This window comes from Dipodomys spectabilis, unplaced genomic scaffold, assembly GCF_019054845.1.
Source record: "Dipodomys spectabilis isolate Male_0828 unplaced genomic scaffold, ASM1905484v1 ptg000002l, whole genome shotgun sequence".
Classification (NCBI taxonomy): Eukaryota; Metazoa; Chordata; class Mammalia; order Rodentia; family Heteromyidae; genus Dipodomys; species Dipodomys spectabilis.
This window is the reverse complement of record NW_024870679.1, coordinates 37,026,354-37,047,557: the sequence shown is the minus strand read 5'-3', so window position 1 is coordinate 37,047,557 and position 21,204 is coordinate 37,026,354. Positions and strand designations below refer to the sequence as shown.

The following is a 21,204-nucleotide window of genomic DNA, read 5'->3' as shown; positions in this document are numbered from 1 at the left end:
GACTGTAATGGTGAGTCACTGCCGGCAGCAGCTTTAATGATAGAGGGATCTATTTATTACTCTCTAAGTTTTGCACAATGAAGCCATGCAGAAATTATATAATTATTCCTCCTGGATGGATCTTCTTATTGGTTTGTAATTACAAAATATACTTGGAGTACTTTCCTATCCTGAAATTAAGTCTTCAAAATTGCATAAAGAATCATAAGGTTTGGTCTCAGTTTGTTTATCCTCTTTATATTTGATTTTACCAATTAATAGTGTAGCTTCCTAGGTGTTAAATGGTAACTTTGTTAGCTTTCGCATGGCTCAATGACTTAGACTAAGTTTAAATAAATCTTAAGCCTCTTATTTTCACAATGACATACTATATTTTTCTCTTGCTTATCACTGCTTCCTGTACAAATTATAAGCCTATTATTCCTAATATTCTATGTTTTCTATGTTTGATCTCTTCAATATTCTTTGCTACTTATAGCCATTGCTCATAAGTGATAGCTAACTCATCAAAGCTATTACTGATATTGGCTGCTTTCACTTTTATTTCTTTTCCAACCTTGCCCAGACTAACCACTTTGTTGAGTGAGTACCATGAGTTAGCCAATGGAAAAAAAAGAGAGATAAATGAACCCTCAATGCTTTCATGGTATAAGTGAGCACCAGTGCTCATATTTGTAATCCTTGTTACTTAGGATCCTGGGAATGGGAAAAAGTGTGGTTTGAGGCCAGCCTGGGAAGAAAAGTTGATTAGAAACCCTTCTCACCCTGTAGCTGAGCAGTGACACCTACCATCCCAGCAATGACAGGAAGCCTAAAATAGGTAAAGAGCCATCCAAGTAAGTATAGAGGAAGAAAAATCCCATGTCAAAAATAACCAACAGAAAATGGGGCTGAAGGTATGTCTCAACAATAAAATACCTACCTGGCACAAGGGCCTGCACACAAACCCAGTATCATTTAAAAACACAAAGAAGCATGACCTTATGGTTTACATAGCACCTATATGATTCTCATGCAGTTTATTAACTCCTGAGGATTCCTTGGAGGGATTACTAAGGCAATCTTCTTGTTTATAATCTTACAGAAAGCCAAAGCAATGCTTCAACATAATAAACTTAGAACCTTCTGATAAACTTATCACTTAAATTCTACATATTGTTATTGTTTAATGGGAAGTAATCATCGATAGTATGTAATGCCATACGTGCAGTATGCTCACAGCAGCTCCTTGAAGTAACGACACTTTATAGTGCAATTTACAAATGAAAAACAAAATGAAAAAAAAGTTTAGGGAAGGTATTTGCATATGCCAATTTTTTTATTAGTAAGCAGCAAGGGTGTCTGTAATGACACAAAAGAACATGTTCAGATTCTTTCACCAGTGCACATGATACTCAATAATGTATACTAAGAGAAGATACAATCCCTTTGTCTCACACCAACCCAACTCATAAGGCTTAAATCATTTTCATGTATCTTACTGACAGTGACCTTTCAATATGATAATCTCTTGTCACAAAGCAATCTATGTACAAGAAATTGCTAAACTCTATTTTGAACAGAAGGAAACTTGTGTCTATTAGTTATAGCACCATGAGTAAATTCAGTTTATAGTGAAACTATTATGCATTGCATTTCTGCTATATTTGTATTGCTGTATTAATCAAGTTTCTTAGTTTCAGACAACTTGAATCTCTTAAAAGGTTGATGAGCCTGGTGCCTGTGGCTCACACCTGTAATCCTAGCTACTCAGGAGGCTGAGATCTGAGGATCGCAGTTCACAGCCAGCCCAGGCAGGAAAGTCCGTGAAACTTATTTCCAATAAGCCACCAGAAAACTGGAAGTGGCACTATGGCTCAAGTGATAGAGTGCTAGCCTTGAGCTGAAGAGCTGAGGGACAATGCCCAGGCCCACAGTTCAAGTCCCAAGACTGACCAAATAAAAAAGTAGATGATTTTATTTAAGGATAGAGGACAGTTCATTTAATCACCAGGAACCCAGAACAAGGCTTAACAAGCAAGTAGCATCAAGGAAAGCAAGGCTGGTCCACAGCCAAGGTTTGTGGCTGCCACTGCTGCCACAGCTGCCCACACTGGACTCTGTTTCTGTTCTTGATGATAAGGCAATAATCAGCTGTATATGGCTCCTTTTCCAGTACCTAGTCCATTCCCTCCTTGCCTTCAGAGGCAAGGCTCCTGAGAAACCTGCATCAAGGCCATCGGTCTGTGTGGGGTGGGAATGGAAAACATGTAGATCTTCAGTGTACACTTGATGTATAGGTAAAAAAATTATTAAGATATCAGGACTTGCTTGAACACTTTCTCTAGTGTCAAAACATTCAGGGATATGTATGACTGACTTTACACCTGGGAAAATAAAATGTACTATTTATGTTGGATAAGCTGGCCACAAGGATACCAGAGTACTTGTGGTATGAACATGATATTATTATATAGTTTAAGGACTTAGTCTTCCCTAAGATTCATATGCTAGACAGGAACAGTGTGTTATCCCAAGCCCATCCTCTCTCTTTTGAGTCCTTAATATACTCTAGTGTTGATTGATGAAGTCTTCTTTCCAAACCACTGCATAAATTGAGGACACACGGAGACTTCCACATACTCTCAGCTACTAGCATCTGCCTTTAACTTCCTGCCTATGCTTAAATTAGCTGTGCTTCTTTCTAAAGCCAATTAAATAATACTAATACTAATAATGCTGTCTAGTAGAGTTAATGATATTGGTTTTGATGTGTGGTGGGTTGTTTTTCTCTGCCAGTATAGAAATCAAACCAGGAACAATGAGCATGGTTGTAGAGTTTATTTAGCAAAGAGAAAGTAAAGGCCACTCAGGAGAGTGAGCAGAGGGACCCAGAAACTTGTCCACAGTGTAGTTATCCCTCCCCTCTTTTCTTCCTTCCTTTAGACAATTTGTCAAATGTGGTTGACTTGTTTGAAACAAACAAGACCCTCCCCTGGACAGTAGCCATTTTGGTGATGGCTGGCAAGAGGGCTGGCCTGAGTTATGTCAGGACCCCAAACTCTCCCTGGGTGTTAGTTACTGGGTTGAGGTTTTTCAAGGCAGGATAAGCTGGCCTGAACCAGTTGGCTATGTTTTCCTTCCATTTATTAATGATAAATAATACTGTGCCAACTTCTGTATATGCATCATCCAACTTAATTTTCTCAGAAACATTTTCACTTCATAAAGAAACTAAACTTGGGAGAGTTAAGGAACTTCTCCAACATTCTACTACTACTAATATCTGATGGTAGATTAATTTTGCTTAACTTCAGATTTTATCCCAACTTCAGGTTGCGTTTTTAGTATACCCTGTTCTTTGACAGGTCTTTCATACCGAGTTCCTTAATGGTAGATAGCTTTATCCTATGGGGAAGCTAAATTGCTATTTTAGGTGGAACTAAGCTTTAAAATCCTGAATACTCATCTCTTGCCTTCAACTCCTGAACTGTGAGTATCCAAAAGTACTCCAAAAGAGTAATCCTTATTCTCTCAATGTTTTCCCTGTCTCTCTCATATATATATATATATATATATATATATATATATATATGCACATACATAAATAAGCAATTATTATCAACAACCTATGAATATATTTGGAATTGTACCTTAGTCTTTCCTATTTCAAGAAAGTGATAGTAAAATGGTTCCTCCACTGAGAAAACTTCTTGCTTTCCTTAAAGGCCACCCTTAGGGAACTTCTGTTTCATATCACAGAAGGTTTCTGTACCAATAACCAAACATTCTCATTTTCATTCTGTCATAATCTAAGTAAAGAACCTGTTGACTCATCCAGCCATTATTTCGTAGCTTTCTAATTTCCTTCTCATCCTTTTCACTCCAGCTATGTAGGCTTCCATGTTGTTCTTCAAATATACCACTTATTCCCACTCCTGCTCCAGTCCCATATCAACGTGGCCCATTCTCACACCTCTTCCAAGCCTAAGCACCAACTGTGTGTTTTCAGCAAAGCCAAGCTGTCTCCTTCTCTCTAATCTTACTCCATTAGTTTTTACTTTTCTCTGTAGTATTTATTATGTTCTAATTTACTATATAATTTACCTGTTTCCTTTTTGTCATCTTCTCCCTATATTAGCAAGTGAACACTTAATGCCATCTCATTTATGATCACTGACATATTGCACATGTGTTGAATAATCCTGGCACCTGTTAGGCTCTCAAAATATTTGTTGAATTGACATGAATCGTGGAAACACCCATGCTGGGACTCTAAGAGACTTGCTATAGACTGCATGGAGTAGTTCTCTAGAGCACTCTTAGAGCAGCATTGGATAGGCTCAATAAGAAGAGCTAAGTGGAATAGTTGCTTGCATGGAGCACAGCATAACAGCGAGTACCTTCTCATGCACTGCATCTCCTCAAAGCTAAATGTTTTTAGAGCACCTAATGGGAGATTCTAGACAGTAGACCATACATGGTATTTATTGCTTCCAAGGCCAGGAACAACTAAGCAGCTTTGTTTCTCTTCTTTGGTCACCTCTCTTTCTCAGTCACCTCTGTTTTCTGGCTCTCGATTTTCTTCCCCTTCATTTTATTTTCTTTCATCATTTTTTTTTACCCTCATCAGGCTCTGCTCTAGAGATCTGTGATTAATTAGAGTATATTCCTATAGATATTCTTTTATTGTACATCATTAAATTCCTAAAGCAAGTCTCCTTACTCAGGAAACAGGAAGAAAAGTTTCTTGATACAAACCTGGGTGATATCTCAATGGCGCAAAATGAATAAATGTCACCAGAAAGGATCAAGGGCCCTTGAATGTCTTCTTAAGAGCAATTTTACTGCCTTCATCAGGAATATCTTTCATACTTTTTTCTTCTAGACATAAAAATAAAGACCATTAATCCTAAAATCCCTTTCAACATTTACCCTAAAATGCTTAATATATCTGCAAATTTAGTCCATTGGATTAGGGTCAAAACTGTTCCTTCTTGATGGCTATGAGAAGCTATTAATTTTTGAAAGTCATAAGAGCTATTATTTGTGAGGTCATTACATTCATTGAATGTTCACTACAGCATTGTAGTGATCCTTGGACAGACAGAGAACAGATCCAGCTGTGATTGTTAATAGAATTTGGTCAAGATTTAATCACAGAAAGTAGAGGCAAAGTTGTAGGAACCAATAAGTGATGCTGAGCTGTCCAAAGGCTAATAGGAAGTGATTAGTACTGCTTGGCAGGGGGAACATGTGGGAAGACAGAGCCTACTGGGTGTAATGCAATAGCCCTAGACCTGCAGTACCATCCTTGAAAGAACAAGAAAACAGCTGTGCTGATTTATTTCTCCTCACGTCTGGCTCTCGGTTACTGCTATCTTTTATTGGATAAACTCAAACAAAAGCCAGAGGACAAGAGGATGATGATCAATCTCCCAGATCAAAGTATGAAGGATGGATTGAGGATAAGGAGTGAGAGAAGCAAATGGAGTATAATCATCACAGTTGTTTCAAGCATTTAATCCATTCATCCACCCAGCCATCTATTCTTTCTCCAAATTCTTTTGGTTTTGTGGCGGTAGGGTTTGAACTCAGGGCCTTGCCTTTATTAGGAATGCACTCTGTCCCTGAGCCATGCTTCTAGCCCCATCGTGCTGCTTATCTTACAGTACAGTATCAATTATATCCGCGTTCACACAATGAACTTGCTTATTTTAAGCAATCCATCTTAGCCAGGATGACAGAAAAGGGGAGTCTCGCAAATTTTTCTTTCCAGGCTGGCCTTGAATGGTGATCCTCCTAAGCTCAGCCTGCTAATTAAGTAGGATTACATGGATGAGCCACCAGAGCCCAATTTCTCTAAACTCCTTTGATGAGTAATTTCAAGCAATGGAATGGACAGGGAGTTTACCAAACACTTCTCTGCCACCCATTTGTATGGCTGGGAGCAAGACACATGAATTCTTTGAGACTTAGGTTCTTCATCAGAAAAGAAAAGTTGTGTCGTTTAATGACTCCAATTTTGTTGCTTTAATTACAGTAACCTTAAAAAAATAACAACCTAGGGGCTGGGAAGGTGGCTCAGTGGTAGAGCGCTCGCCTTGCATGCATGAGGCCCTGGGTTCGATTCCTCAGCACCACATAAGCAAAAAGAAAAAAGCCGGAAGTGGCGCTGTGGCTCAAGTGGTAGAGTGCTAGCCTTGAGCTGAAGAGCTGAGGGACAGCGCCCAGGCCCAGATTTCAGGCCCCCCAAAAATAACAACCTACACAGACAGTACTATTCCATAGATGACTCTAGCTTCTAGAGAAATCCTCTGAAGTTTGGTTTTCATGGATCCTGACTACACTTGAGTTCGCTCCCAGGAGTCTCTAGTGAAGTGAAAGTGGCCAGGTCACTCCAGGTCATCCGAACTCTCTAAATGTGTACGCATCTGTAATTGCTCTCCATACTGCATAGACAAAAGGGAAGGAGGAGCTCTTCTGATCATGTTTTCGGCAGCAATCAATGGCAACACATTGAGTGAATTTTCAGAATATAAGGAAAAAGAGAATGTTTACAGTTTCTTAATTAGTGGATTTTGGCTGCTTTGTGAAATCACTTTGTTTTCTCATACCTAAACTTATGAGATACCACCCTTTATGATCTTCTACTTCCAGATTTTACACTCATTCTCAAACTGTATAGCAGTTCTTTTTTTTTTTATAAAATTATAACCAAAATGAGGCCACAAAGTTGAAGAACATGTATGTCTTAAACTCCATACAGAATAATGGGTGTTATTTCTTCTACCATGACCCAGATAAGAAAAAATGAGATGAAAGTGCATTTTTACTTTATATGTGTGTGTTTGCATATATATCTATATATCTATATAGATATATATAGACATAAAACTTTGTGGTACTGGTATCTAGTATGTATAGCAGTCATATTTGTTCAATAATCTGGTGCTGTTGACTATGTTTGTCATGTCTCCAGTATGTACTTGATTTCTTAACATTATTTAAATACTAACTACTGTGAAGAATTCTCTTTGCATCCCATTGCATCTCATCTCATTGAGCCTTTTGGAAGGTCATTACACATATAATTCATACATTTTCTGGAAATAGCATTTGCAAAAAGTCTTAGAGATTGGATTTGTAAGGTAGAACTGCTCTTCCGGCAGTATAAAAGGCAAAGCCCAGAGGCTGAAAACTGAATTGTACATATGAAACTAGAGGAATACTGCTTAGTTGCTGGTTAAAATTATTTTATTAAAGCAATGCATGAAAAGGCAAAACTTGGGCTATGCTTCACTACCCAATGAGTGGGGTGTAGCTGCAACGTGGCTAATAAAGACTCCTTTGCCCTTTAAAAAAGAAAGAAAAGAAAAGAAAAAAAGAGAAAGGAAAAACTTGAAAGTATTTTGGGGCCAGGTCATTAAAAATGTTCATGGCTAAGAGGATGTATTGAGGTAAAAAAAGACTTAGAGGGATGTTGGTGATGGAGGGGGATTATATCAAAATGGGTTATAGAAAGAGTAAGCTGATAAGCTAATACCAGATAGATGATGAGAAAGGACTTAAAATCATGGAAAGAACTGAAGAAAACAGCATAATATTAACAAGGGTGGAATCCTTTCACAATTCCTGTGTCAGACTAATGGCTGAGAAGTCAGTGGGTTACTTCCCAGTGCCTTAAAGAAGCAGAAGAATTCAGAGCCCATCCAAAACAGCAGTTCTTACCTACCAGATTGGGGTTTAATTATTGGATTTTAATTGTAAGACTCACTATGTATTTCTGATAGAAAATCATGATATCATCGCAAGCTGAATAAATAATCTGTCTCCTCTGCCTTTTGACAGAAAAGTACAGGGTAAAAGATGTAAGATGAAAGATGAGGCCATACTTTGGCCTCACTGATTTCTTCTCCTTAATGGTCTCAGTTTTATATGCCAACAAGTTATGCTTTTGGTACATAATCAACCTTTCTATAATTTGCTCACTAATAGACCCCCAGCAAGCAACTTTTAATCCCTCATGAATCCCCGGAACATCTTTCCTACCCCTAAAAAATGCTACTTCTTGGAAGAAATCTGTTGTCAGATCTTTGTGTGTACATGATTCCAATCCTAGACTGCCAATACCTGAGAGCCAAGATGGCATTTATTCATCTAAGCAGTCTTAGCATGGGGCACACAACCCAGTAGAACTAAAGCAATGTTGGCTGAATGGTTGCACAGAATCAGAAGGCATAAACAGTAGCCTTTTTAAAGTCTGTTTTATCAGATTCCTGTTGCTGAGTTCCATTGTGTATTTCTTATAGGAAAAAAAATTCTATCATTACATTTACTAATTGCATTATTTCTGCCAATCACAGTCAATAGCATCAGGGTTTCTGTCTTTTCAAGCTGAATCAATAAATACAAATTACCTATAACATAGGGGCTCCAAATACACAGGGGTCCCACTATTGCATAATTCTATTACAGTGAACTTAGTCCTAAGTAACTTCTCAAATACTGACTCAGGAACTTTCAGTAGAAAGTTCTTCTAATACGGTTTTCCCTGGAGATTGGTTAAGTGGCAGGAGCAGAAGAATGGCAAAAGATTGGAAGTAGGAGCCAGTGGGCATGGCATGTAATATCTTACAATGTTAAGGCAACAGGTGGTTCACACAGCTCTGTTGGCTGCTCTCGGGAATGCATATTTTTATTAGGTGCCATCAGAGTTTCACAGCTGTTTACAAATCTAGACAATTAAGTCCTTGTAGAAAGAGATTTTATAAGTGATATATTTCACACATGTACTTTCCTAAACTGTATTTTCTGTAGTGATCCTGAGGTGTTCTTTCTCTGTTCTTCCTATGGTGTTAGAGATCAAGTCCTAGGGAAAATTAAATTCTGGGAAAATGTACAAAGCCCAGTGTCATGCTCTCCGCTTGTTATTTGGCCTACATTTACAATCTGTGCCCCATTTTCATGCTTCTAATAAACTTTTTAAAATGTTTTAATAATCACTTGGTCTGACAATGACATTTGAGGCTGTTTTATTTAAATTAATCAACACAGATATTAATTATTCAAATGAAACTACCTGATTAGAATCTTCTTGTCAAACAACTGCAAGAAGACCCTTGTTGAGAAAGGATTCTGTGTTATCTTTCAGGAAAACAGGATCATATAAAGTACAGACATAGAGCTGAGCCTTATCCTTAATAATAAAACCAGACAGTAAAAGCTATAAAACTTTTGGTCACTCAATCTGCAATAAGAAAAAAAATGATGGCTACACACTTTGTACAATTATTACCTTTGCCACATTTATAGTTTGTCATCCCTAAGATTTTTCCTATAATAGTCAGCATGACAGCTCATAAAATTAGAAGGGCCTGCTGTTTACCTACCAATGCATTAGGGAATGAGGGACTTGAGGAAAGTCCTAGGAAATGAGAAAGGCTACTTAATGAGTCAAGTAAAAAGAAAGATAGAAAGAAAGAGAAAGAAGGGTAGAGAGGATAGGAGAGAGGGAGAGAAGAAGGAAGAAAAGGAATTCTGAAAATGAAACATTCGGAGCTTGGAAGTGGTAGTGTGTGGGGTGTTAAATGAAAAAAAAAATCTCTCTGGAAGACTGGCTATTTTAGGCATTATTAGTAAAAAGAAAGCTGATTTGCTAAAAACAAAGATACCCTTTGGTCTACTCATACTTTAAAGCATTATAACTCTAGACTAATATTCAATACTTTTAAAAAATACTTTGCTTTGAGCCTTACCTCCTATCCATTAAAGTGAGAAAATATTTTATACATTCCAAGTTGTGTCTTCTTAAGTTCTAAGAGGTAAAATGGAGACACTCTGGAGCCTGATACATTAGCATCCTCTTAATGCAGTATGAAGTTGAGGGGCTTTTCATGTGGGTATTAGTTATCAAAGCTGATTATTAAAATTGCAAAGAAGCCTTGTAGGCTGCTTGCAGGCTAAGACAGATGATGACAGTGGAGCCTTTTGCACTGTAAACGAGAATGGATGTTCCCTTTTTAAGCCATTGCTCTTTCAGGTTTCTAAGTTAACATTTTATCCATGATATATCATTCCCCACTCACATTCTCAAACTATCTTTCCCTCTGTCACTCTTGGATTTACTGTGAGTGACCTGGCAAATTTTGAGCTTTAGAAAGGTATCTTAAGATTGTTGCTGAGAGCTTTCTGGTGATGGGTAATAGCACTGGAAGTGATGGTCCCTTGAAGGAGAATAAGTTGAATATGTTGCCAGAGCTCCAGAGAATGTCATGAAGCTGATATTTCCAATTAAGCTTTGGTGAGTTATGCCAAATGGGGTAAACAGGTGTGTTATTTTAACTGTCCTTAGTAATAACTACAGTAAAAGCAGTATTTATATAATATATATCAACAGATTTTGACTTTGATTAACTTAAGCAAAGAAGAATTTAGAGGAAAAAAAATGTTGGGAGCTACTATAATTCTCAGAAAACTAGAAAACCAGCTTTGGAAGTAGACAAAACCCAAAGCATCCCTAGAAATAAAGTCAGGATTTTGCAAACAGGTCTCCTGAATGTGAGTACCTTGGGAGTTCTTCCTTGGGAGTACCTTGGGAGTACCAAGGGGAGTTCTTCCCCTTGTAGGACCTTCCTCCCTCACGCAGGTTGGGAGGATGGGTCATATTGTTTGGCCTAACTGGGACATGTATTTGCTTATTCGTTGTATCGGCAAACATTAATAAGGAAAACAGAATTGTTTAACAGCTATTTCAGATAGTACTATAAGCATAAAATGAATTGTACATTCAGTGTTCATAAAAATGTAAAATATTTTCTACGTCAATCTTTGTAGCAGAAGTATGAAGGCAATGTTATAACAATTTTATAGATAGGAAATTAAGAATTCAGGTTAGTAGGTGAATTCTATCTAATCATATACCAATTGGCTCACAATAATATTCAAGACCAAATTTGTTACACACACACACACACACACACACACACACACTCACACACACACACTGTTTATATCAGTGCTGGGGCTTGAACTCTGGGGCTGGGCAATGTCTCTGAGCTTTCTTGCTCAAGGCAAACATTCTGCTACTTGAATGAATAGCTCCAACTCTGGGTTTTAGTGATTAATTGGAGATAAAAGTCTCATAAAATTTCCTGCCTAGGCTGGCTTGAACTATAATACCCAGATCTCAGCCTCCTGAGTAGCTTGTATTACAGGAATGAGCCAGCAACACCTAGCTTCTATTATATGTGTATATGTGTGTGTGTGTGTGTGTGTGTGTGTGTGTGTGTGTGTGTGTGTGTGTAGTTTCTCTTATTCCTGAATGCTTTCATTTACAAATATATAAATCTTGAGGAATTTTCTTCTGCTCTCAAATCTTTCTTTTCCTTTCCTCCCTCTTCTCTTCCCATTCTCTATCATTTTTACTTTACTCAGCCCTTCAGTTAACATTATCAGAAACACACCAAGTTCTTTTCCTCAAATAATTTGGAAGTTAACCTCAAGTCAAACAGAATTCAGGCACAGTCCAGTGACGGATTTCCTTCTCTCTCCATGTCTGAATGAATTGGGGTACATTTTGTTGGAATATGCTGGGTATTCCAAAATAGCAGATGCTTAAACAAGAAATTGAGTGTTCTCTCACATAAAAACCAAAGTGAGCCAGGCATGATGTGATTGTTTTGGAAAGTTGTCGGCAGCCTGACTTCCCTTTGTCTTTCTCATTACCTTATTAGCTTTGTCTTCCAACTTCAAAACTTCTGTATTAGTCATTATAATGACAAATTTGCTGCTTCGTTCAACATCCAAATCCCCAGGCTGGAATAAGGAGTAAAAGCAGATGAGCCATAAAAGTTTTCCCAGGTTCTCCATGGTCTTCTTAAGAAACATTCTAGCAAGTTCCTTCCCTAAAGCTTCTGCTTTTATTTCATTACCCAGAATTAGTCACAGGGCTAGACCTAATCCAAGTTTAACACAATCTCTTGCTTAACCTTTAATTGCCTTTAATTAATGAGGATATGAAATCCTTGGTATAGTTGTGAGAATTAGAGTAAGGGGCATGTGCCTCCTTACAAAAAGACCTTGCAAATAATAAGCATCTAGCAAAAGTTAATCCCTTTCTACAGTCTCCCTGAGGCCTGGAGTTCAAGATACTTGTGCTGTCATGTTTCCTGCTTCCTAACTTTTCTATGGACTTTTGTGACCTAAAACAGAAGAGAGGCACATTAAAATCAGTGAGTAGATTCTCCAAGCGTAAAGGTTGTATTAACTTTATGATGGCTATAAAACACCTTATCCAATCCTACATTTGTTCATAGATTAATGTGAATAATAATACCTACCTTATAGAATTGTATGAAAGTTATGGTATAATGTAGAAATGTCTCCAGTGCTGTTCCTGGTGGAGGAGAGATGCTGAAGAGATGAGACTTGTTCCTCTACCCATCTAAGAGACCCTTCTTTTAACCAAGAGTTTATTTAAGATGATTTCTGTTTTCCTAAAAGGCTATCAAGAGGAACTCCAACTTCTCTTCAATTCCTTTTTCTAGTAATTGCCATCATAAGTTCATGGCCTCCCACACTGTTTGCTCATATGACTTAATAAATCCCATAATATGAACTAACCTGTCTACCAAGTTGCTGGAATCTTAATATAGAAATCATCATGATTTTATCCATCCTTAATCTTTTAGTTTATGGTTCCATTTCCTTGCTCAAACTAATTTCTGGCCAACCTCTGAGCAAAACTTGGGTGTTCTTAAAAATTATCTCCTTTCATCAGGCACTGGTAGCTCACAAAAGCCATCAGTCCTCACCGAGGAATAGCTTTGGATAAATCGGACAAGGAAAAGAGAGGAATCAAGAATGGTGTTTCACTTGAGAAATGGGGTAGAAAACTGGGCCACTTACAGAGATAGGAAACACTGTAAAAGAATTAGAGTCAATTGAGAAGATGAGAAATTCTGTCTAATCACAAATGGTTGAGGATGCATATTAGATATCCATGTAGATATATTAGACATTCATACTGAGTAGGCATTGTATATAGGAGTCACTTTATACATGCCCAGTACCCCTAAGGGCTTCTAAGTTTGCAGGTCTGATAGACTGTGTAGATTAGGAACATCAGTTCAAAAGTAAAAAGATCTTTGCTTGAATCTAGGTTCTGCTATTTATCAGTTCTCTGTAGCAAGTTTCTTAGGTTGTACAGACTTCTGAATGTTTATTACTGTGAAGATTAAATAATTTCATCTTTATAAAGTGCTCACCAAGGTGGGTAAATAAATGTTGAGTACGCAATTATATATTAAGTATCACTTATTAAATAGCTGCACTGAAATGAGCCCTTTGTATAAACTGCTTGATCTAGTCCTCCTGAACTCCTAAAAGCAGCACTTTTAAGAATAGGTGAATAAAAACATAGCTCTATCTTTTGCTGTGCATACTTGCAGAAACTGCCCCATATTTACATACATATATATATATATATATATATACATATATATGACATTCCAATGAATCTAAAATGTGTTTATCTTCTTGTGATTCAGATTCATACCTCCAGCTGTATGCTGACAGCTCTTTTTTGATATATGTCATCAGAAACTTAATATGATATGATCTTTACCCCCGAACTCCATACTTTCTTCCTCTGATGACTTCTTCATGCCAGGTGATATTGTCTTGGGCCTTCTTGTCTGTTTGGTATTATACCTTGCTCAGGTATAACACCTTGTATTCATTATCGGGCCCTATTTTACTTGCACTTGCTTTATGAAGGCTTCTTGTGAAATAGCTTTGTATTGCCCCTGACATTATCTCCTTTTATTTCATTGCTGTTATCCTGGCCTACTTGTTGTTCGAATATGTCAGACATGTTATTGTCTTTATACTTTCTGTTTTCTCAACTTGATACCCAAATATCCAACCAATCTCCTGCTTTGCTAACTTGACCACCCTGTTTAAAATTAAAGCTTCCCTGTTTTTTTTGTGTGTGTGAAAATACTCTACAGAGGGGTTACAATTACATGGGCAAGATAATGAGTACATTTCTTATCAAGCATTGTAGCCTCCTCCTTTGTTTCCCTTTCCCATCCCTTCCCATCCTCCCCACCCCCAATCCTGCTATTCTTTTCCTGCTGTTCCCTTTCTTTTACTCCTTTTCCATTATTACCATGTTCCATCCAGAGACAACAAGACATCTATTTCTGTTCAAATGGTTTTCTCACTGAGCCTATTTTCTATGGAGGCAACTGTTTATCTCTTAAAGATCTCCTGGCCATCTCTCAGCAGATTTAGAACCTTGGATTAATTGTTGTTCTGTCTAGCTGCAATGTAAGTTACTAAACAATTAGGGATATATGAGTCTCAAGCAACAGGAATTTCAAGAGCAGATAGTCTTGGGCTCTTTTCATTACTCAGTGGTATCCCCAAAGATTCAAAATCATTTTAACCACCATTTGCCACCATTCTGGTACTCACCTTAAAACTGTAATATTGCTACTAACTATGTATCAATCCTCTATTCTAGGCAGAAAAAAAGAGAAAAGATTCTAAATAACAAAATTTGTTTTCTATTGGTTGAAGTGCCTGTAATGAGTAACTTTCAACTATATTTTAACCAATAACAATGGTAATTTCTATGGGATGGCCTAATATATAACATTTTTCCTGGAGACTTTGACCTACATCTCATTAGCTACAACTATGTCCCTAAAACACTCGAACTCAAGAAAATTAGGAGACAAAGACAGTGTGTGCCTTTGGGGAAGCTAACTCAATGACTGTTAGACACAGTTGGACTCCTCCTGAGTCACTAATCTTCCAGGAATCTGTTCCCACTCTTTCCCTGAAGACCTTTCAAGGTGATCACCACTCTTTCATAGACTGCTCTTCTTAACCCTGCTAAGTTTCTTCTGTATACTTCAGCAGTCTCTCTAGCACATTACCTCTTTGGGGGGGGGGGGGGTTGTTGGCAATATTGACAGATCTTAGAGAATTACATTTCAGAAAATAGGGAGAGACTGGCAAAATCCCACCCTATATCTACAGAAACCTGCCATCTTTGTCCTGTTGCTAATGTGTCCAGAAACCTGGAGAGCTAAACACTTGAATCTTTTCCTTATTCAATTTCATCATCACAGTAAGCTTGGCGCTTTCTCCTCTATCAAGATTTTGTCTATAAGGAAACTATCAGAGAGAAATTAAATGCAAGGATCTTTGGCTAGTAAATGGCAGAGCTTCTATTCAAACCCACATCTTCCTTAATACAAAGCTTCTGTCTGATTCATTACATTAACCTGCTTAGAGGAGGAAAAGAAAGAGCAAAAATGAGTAAACAGAGCTCCAGGAAAAAAGTACTGAATCAACTTAGTTAGAGGATAGAAAAACAATGGTGGCTCAGAAGTTTAGAAGGTCAAGCTCAGGTCATACCATTAGGACTCTTTTTTTAAATATATTTTTTATTGTAAAGATACTGTACAGAGGGGTTACAGAGCAAGGTAATGACTGTTGACTGTCAAGATCAGGCATTTGAATGGTGATGAATTAGAGGTTTTGATACAGAAGAGTAAAATGGTACTTTGTGTTTATGCTACTACTCAATGTTTTTTAAATTTTCTCTGAGCATCAAGCAAACATGATAATTATACTATAGGGATTTATGGGTGATTTGAGTGTTTTGTCTCATTTTCCATTATAGTATTTTCCTCTAAACTATTTCTGAGATGTAGTTTGTATCAGAAGAACTGCTTACTGTTTAAGAATAGACAATCGAGCCGGGTGCTGGTGGGTCATGCCTGTAATCCTAGCTACTCAGGGGGCTGAGAGCTGAGGATCACAGTTCAAAGCCAGCCTGGGCAGGAAAGTCCATGAGATTCTTATCTCCAATAAACCACCAGAAAACTAGAAGTGGTGCTGTGGCTCAAGTGGTAGAGTACTAGCCTTGAGCTGAAGAGCTGAGGGACAACACCCAGGCCCAGAGTTCAAGCCCTAGACTGACCAAAAAAAAAAAAAAGAAAAAAGAACAGACAATCAACTATCTCTGAATTCAATCTTTCTAGTAAGACTAAAACTTGTTGCTATTTACACTCAATAAGAAACTTGAGGATCTCTTGATTCTACATTTTAAAATAGTCTCTAAATTGTAAAAACAGCCCAGACAAAGACATGACTTATGGCTTGCTTGTCAGAGTAGAATCATAATATATTAGAGTAGCATTATTTTAATATTTGAAAGAATAGCAAGGAATTTTACTCACCTATAAAATTAAGATGCAGTATACAATAAACCAGGTGGACAGCTTAAGGTGGTTTTTATTCACCCAGTATGCAACATTATTGAGGTGGCACAGCAAATAGTACATCCACCTGTGAGTCAGATATATGTAGGTTAGAGACAGTGCTGAAAAGCTGTCTGTCCTTTTGATTACAGCAAGTAACATTTTGGCTAGGGTGGGTAATTTACCAGTAAGTTAAGATAATTGAGTATGAAAGAGGAAATCTATATTGAGAGAATTGGTATTGTGTAAGGTAGCTATTTCCAAAATAGGAGTTTCAGTAGAAGACAAATAGAAATTCACATTGGTTGGAAAGTAAGGTTTTTTTTTGGCTACTTCAAAACACTGTTCCCCTATTTCTCTTTTGAAAAGATTGCTCTGGGGGAGCACGAAAATGGTGGGACAAAGGGTAAACAAATACAGCAGTGATACTCACTAGACACTGTGTTGAAAATGAACTGTACAACTTGTGGGGGACGGAGGTCAGAAGAGAAAAACTGAGAAAATGTACTCACTCCCAGGATTACGTAACTAATCCTCTGCACATCACCTTTACAATAACAAAACAGAAAAGAAAAGGAAAATTGCTCTAAAGTTTGTCTTAGTCCTTTAAGATTTTCATATACCATGCAAAGGCTACATTCAAGTAAAAGGATTATCAGTTTACAAAGAATAGTGCAATCATGAAGCCATTTTCTAAACCTGCCTGCTTATTTTTTACCTTAGCCATGGGGCATAAAAATGGAAGACTGCCCAGCCTGATCAAGGGCAAGCTGTGGACCCCCACCCCCTTCCACCCCCCACCATAAGCATTTTGGGTACCAAATTACAGGAAGATCAAATTTCTAAAAACTATTGACAAATACCAACAAAGCCTAGAAACATTGCTTGATCTCTAATAGAATCATTTATTTTTGGAATGCTGATGTTTCTGAGACTCTTCGGTTGCTAAATCAATGCTAAGTGGTTTTGTAGAACCTGGATGCATTTTACATGAGATCATCACCAGAGCTGAGGTCACTGATGCACTAAAGTGGTGTACAGACACAGGAATAACCTAGAACTCAGTCTGAGGCCCTTTCTGGTAGCGTCTATAATTTCTAGCCTTTATCCTCTGATAGTTTCTGCTCCTCTTGAGGTGTCAGTGTACTGGCTTTGTCAGTGTCATGGCTTTGTCATTCCTCTAGTTCTCACTGATTGAATCACAGTCATTGGTGAATAGCTGATAAAAATAACCAAGGAAATACTTAAAGTTTTGGAAGATATTGAAGACATAGGAATGGCTGTGAGATATGAACAAAACTATGGAAGTTAAAGAATAACTTGCATTAAGTATTCCTGACATTTGAAAACGATGATGATTGGGAATTGACCATTGGTAGAGGCAAGATGTAGAATACTAGTTCATTTTATGAAAAGGATTTCCTGTAAAGAGCCATGGAACAAATCCTGACTAGACTATTTGGAGAAGAAAGCATCTATTGAGGAAATAGGAACAGCAATAAAATCAACTTTTAAAAGTTCCTTACAACACTTTTAGCCATTGCATTGAGTACTAACTATTCTTTTCCGGAGTTAAATATGTTTTTTTTATTTTTTGAATGTATTTTATTGTGTATATTTCAGTTTAAACATGATGATGTCATAGAATATATGACAGTAAAACAGATTATATAATATATATTAACATACCTATAATCTCACACAAATATTTTTTAGTGACAAGAGCAACTAATATCTACTTAACTAAAATCCCTGATGTAGAGTCATTTCAATAATTTTAATCCTTATGTTGTACCTCAGTTCTCTAGATTTCTTCATCCTATGTGTTTAGTATTTTGACCTCCTCATTTCTTTGCTATTCCTCCCATATGTTTAAGAACTCATTCCCTCTCCCCACCCCTTTTATCTCTCTCTCTAATAGAAATCTGCTTACATAATGACTTGAATTCAGTTTATGACATAAGGACTTGACGTAAGAAACATAGTTAAGACAATTTTTTTTGTCAGTCATGGGGCCTGAACTCTTGGCCTGGGCGCTGTCCTTCAGTTCTTCAGCTCAAAGCTAGCGCTCTACCACTTGAGCCACAGCACCACTTACAGCTTTTTCTGCTTATGTGGTGCTGAGGAATTGAACCCAGGGCCTCATGCATGCAAGGCAAGCACTCTACCACTGAGCCACCTTCCCAGCCCAGTTAAGACAGATTTATTTTAACCATTCATGATATAATTATTCTTCCTTTTTGTTCTATTTTGATTATACTTCTACTTTCTCTCCTTTGTTAATATGTTAGCTGTAAATCTTCATTTCTTTGTAAAGTTTAATGAATACTATAGTATGTGTAGCATAAACCTTTACCTTATTGAAAACTACCTGTATGCAATATTATTAACACTTCACATATAGTATAAAAATCTCACAATATTGTACTTTCATTTCTCCCTCCTTTGCTTATATGCACTTGTTTGTTTGTTTGTTTATTGTTATTGTGAAGGTGATGTACAGAAGTACATAAGTGATGTACATAAGTCAGAGAAAGAGTACATTTCTTTTGGAACAATATCACACCTTCCCTCACTCTCTCCCAGTTTTTCCCTGCTGTCCCCACCCACAAGTTGTATAGTTCATTTTCAATATGGTGTCTAGTGCATTCACTCTTTGTCCCCAGCATTTCTGTGCCCCCTCTTACCCTCCCAAAGACAGATTAAACAAGCAAACAGGACAAAATGAAAAGAAAAATATCAACAAAGAAGAAAAAACCTCTTGTTGTGATACATTTTATTTATGTATATGTCATGAACTTCACTATTCATTATTGTTATTTTTACTCCTTAGTCAATTATCTTTTAGAGGATTTTGCTTTTTTTTGCAATACTGGAGTTTGAATTCTAAGCCTTGTGCTTACTAGGGAGATGCTCTAGGCAGGAGCTATATCTTCAGCTCTGTCTGCACTTTGTTATTTATTTTTTTGAAATAAGGTCTCCATTTTTGTCTCAACACATATGTGGACAATATACTGCCCATTTTACCCTTCCAGTATTAACTGGGATGGCAGGTGCACACCATCATATATATCCAGTTTCCTTCCATTGACATAGAGTCTTGTGAACTTTTTTGCCTGGGTTGGTCTTGAACCACAATCCTCCCCTTCTCAGCATCCCAAGTAGCTAGGATTACAACTGTGAGACACTGGCATAAGCTACAGAGATTTTAATAAGAAGACAAGAATCCTTTGTATAGAACCAGATTTCCATCAGATGCCATTTTTCTTCTACATGAAAGATTTCTTTTTTTTTCTTTCTTTCTTTCTTTCTTTCTTTCTTTCTTTCTTTCTTTCTTTCTTTCTTTCTTTCTTTCTTTCTTTCTTTCTTTCTTTCTTTCTTTCTTTCTTTCTTTCTTTCTTTTTTTGTCGGTCGTGGGGCTTGAACTCTGGGCTTGGGCGCTGTCCGTGAGCTCTTCAGCTCAAGGCGAGTGCTCTACCACTTGAGCCACAGCACCACTTTCAGTTTTCTAGTGGTTTATTGGAGATAAGAGTCTCATGGACTTTCCTGCCCGGGCTGGCTTTGAACCGTAATCCTCAGATCTCAGCCTCCTGAGTAGCTAGGATTACAGGCATGAGCCACCAGCACCCAGCTGAAAGATTTCTTTGAACAGTTCTTATAGTGCAGGTTTGCTAGTGATGAGTTCATTAAACTTGCCCATGTCTGATAGAAGTATTTGTTTGGGGGTTGGCTTGCTTTAAATACAGATATTTACGATTTAATTGTTTGCTGATATGCAAGATGGAAAATGACTCCGGACAGAGCAAATGTACTATAGCAACACAGTCCATGCTTTCTGCTGAAGAGAAGAGCAGAATTCAGAACCTAGGGATTGATTTCAGATAAGACCTTAGAAACACATCTGTCCTAACAGCATACAAAAAAAATGATGTTTACAGATGATGGTTTTGTTAATGTAGCCACCCAATCAAACTGTGTTTAAATCCAGGATCTTCCATTAGATTGCTGAATTGAATGTCTGCAAGTTCTTTACAGCCTTTGACCTTTAATTTTCACATCCAGGAAAAACAAGTTCCTTTCTTCCTCAGAAAGTGATTAGAACAATGAAATGAGATAATGTTTTCCAAGTGCTTAACACAGTCTGGCACAATGAATGTGCTTAATGAGTTGAAGAAAAAAGAAAAGAAGAAGAAAGAAAGTGTAGCTTTTCTACACTTACTGCCTAAGTAAATGAGAAAAAGTCCTAGGATCTCATTATTCTACTTTCCTTTCCCTGTTTTCCTTTCTCTCCCCCTTTCTTCCTCCCCAAAGCACATATTTAAAATTGAAATGCCAGGTTGTCTGCAGGTGCAGTGCTCAAGACTGATAACATTTGGAGGCCAGATGTTAACTGATATAAACACTATTAACTGCTATGCAGACCGGAGGTTGAAGCATTGATTTTCAATTTTATGATTATTATTTGAGTTACTGTCCCTCCTTCCACCCCTTCTATTTCAACCAAAAAGGAGAAATATGGCCTCTTCATTCCCAAGAGAAGATAAATTATTTTTTAATACGAAATGTTAAAATGTTAAGTAATGGCATTTTCCAAACCCCAGTGTAGACCTCAACATTTCATCAAAGCTCTCTCTGAAAAGCCAATAACTTATGAAATTTGATGTGAAAACCAGTCGCTTTTTCTGAAATCAATCCAGAGTAATAATCACAGAAAACATTTCAAATCTGTGAGATGCTTCTACATCAACTGGTATTTTTAAATTTGAGTTTCCTTAGGGATGTTTTGAGATCTGTTCCCAAGTTCCAAGACACATAAATTCATTCTTTTCCCAAATGAAAAAATGTTGTCCAATACTAAATTTCTTATAAGATACTAAGGAGCATGAGATTTTTTTTTTTTTTGTCAGTCGTGGTGCCTGAACTCTGGTCCTGGGTGCTGTCCCTG

The 21,204-nt window shown here is 37.4% G+C and overlaps 1 protein-coding gene across 1 annotated transcript in view; it reads left to right on the top strand.

Annotated features, from left to right (window-relative positions):
* Pde4b (phosphodiesterase 4B) overlaps positions 1-21,204 on the top strand; it is a 354,760-nt gene that overhangs the window by 199,199 nt on the left and 134,357 nt on the right. The gene's annotated exons all lie outside the window — the stretch shown is intronic.